The sequence below is a fragment of the Onychomys torridus genome, chromosome 1 (assembly GCF_903995425.1).
Source record: "Onychomys torridus chromosome 1, mOncTor1.1, whole genome shotgun sequence".
Taxonomy (NCBI): Eukaryota; Metazoa; Chordata; class Mammalia; order Rodentia; family Cricetidae; genus Onychomys; species Onychomys torridus.
In genome coordinates this window covers 132,314,428-132,316,010 of record NC_050443.1, presented here as the reverse complement: position 1 = coordinate 132,316,010, position 1,583 = coordinate 132,314,428, and the positions used below count along the sequence as shown (strand labels likewise).

At 36.1% G+C, this 1,583-nt stretch overlaps 1 pseudogene; it reads right to left on the bottom strand.

The window, feature by feature from the left end:
* Nucleotides 1-863: 863 nt before the first annotated feature.
* On the bottom strand, nucleotides 864-999 carry LOC118576981 (annotated as a pseudogene).
* Between the last annotated feature and the right edge of the window lie 584 nt (nucleotides 1,000-1,583).

Sequence of the window (1,583 nt, the reverse complement as noted above, 5' to 3'; positions counted from 1 at the left end):
ATGAAAATGTGGTACATATACACTATGGAATACCATTCACGTGTAAAGAAAAATGAAAACATTAACTTTGCAGCTAAATTGATGGACCTATGTCAGGTGCTGTTAGTACAAGATATTTCAGACTTCAGAATTATGCAGTAGGGACTCAGCCATCATTGACAAATGCCAACCTATTAGAACCAAGGGTTCTAGTGGAGGACTAAACCACCATACAAGGTATGTTGGAGTTATTGCCTTTTAGATGAATTGACTGTTTCTTGTTGTAAACTTCTTGTGCATTAATAGCTATGAAATCTCCCCATTACCATGCATTTTCATAAAATGTATATATGTAATCTCACAATGACATCTCAATTTTATGGGCACATATATCTGTGGATGGTCAGGAAATAACTTTTCATTTAGATGTATAATTTTTATATATAGAAAATATACTAGGATATGTTTCATTGCCAGATCCATTGTTCCACAGAACTGTAGACACTTAAAGCCTGCTTTGCTCCTTTTGCTCATACTAACAACAGAAAATGATAATCTGTCCTCAGTCTAATACAAACTGCATCTATTTAGCTCATTTTTACCTCAGAGAAAGTTCAAACTAGACTAAAGGCCTTTGTAAGGAGATCATAAATTTAAAACTTTACAGTTATACACAAGGTCAGAGTCACAGGTGTCTTACCAAGACACCTAAGAAATGCCTGCCAATTTTTTTACTTGCCAAGTCTGCTGATAAAAGCTGTGTCTCAGAGTTTGTTGCACTGGGCATTGCACCCCCTCCCTCTGGTCCTGAGACCTTGGAACCTTCTGTTACCATGGTAATGGCTCTGCTCCTTACTGTGTATTTTAGGATTGTGCTATGACCTTGAGGGTTTTGAATATTTTCTTAGGATCACAAGAAGTATCCTGTTAGAAATGTATGAGTAGAGGACATATCAGATATTAAACTGATAAGAACAGATACTACACTTGATCTTAGCCTAAAGGTAGTGTGACACATACCATTCTGTATTAGAATGTTACAAAGAGAACTTTTCCAAAAATAAAGTTATACCTTAAAAAATTCCTTTCCCCATAACTTTAAGTTACAGTATCATGAAATCATAATTTTCTATTAAGAGAGTCAGCTGGGTCAAGTCATTGGATTTAATGAAGAAAGAAAAAAAAAGAAATGTATGGATAGAGCTGAAAAGAAGCTGTAGTTTTAGAGAAGCTTACTTAGAACAATAAAGAGATGAACTAATAGAGCAGAGTGTGAGGAGATTCATTCCTTACCCCTCAGATTTGATCCTTAACTGGTTACAGAGTCTTCTTTGAACTCTGGGGGAAAGTCTTTGAGGCTGGCACTTAAAAGCTTTCATTAGACCTAGGGAAGATCATACTGAGTATGGTGATACAAAGACAGAGGACAAATGTCACATATTCTTTCTCATTGGAGGCTTCTAATTCCAAATCTTCAAATCCAAGTACATATTCCAAAATAACTGCAGGAAGCAGGAGAGGAGATGAGTACCATTTCCAAGGAAGGAGATTTGGTAAGCAATATAGAGGAGAATAGTAGGATACCAGTCATCTCACATGGGAAT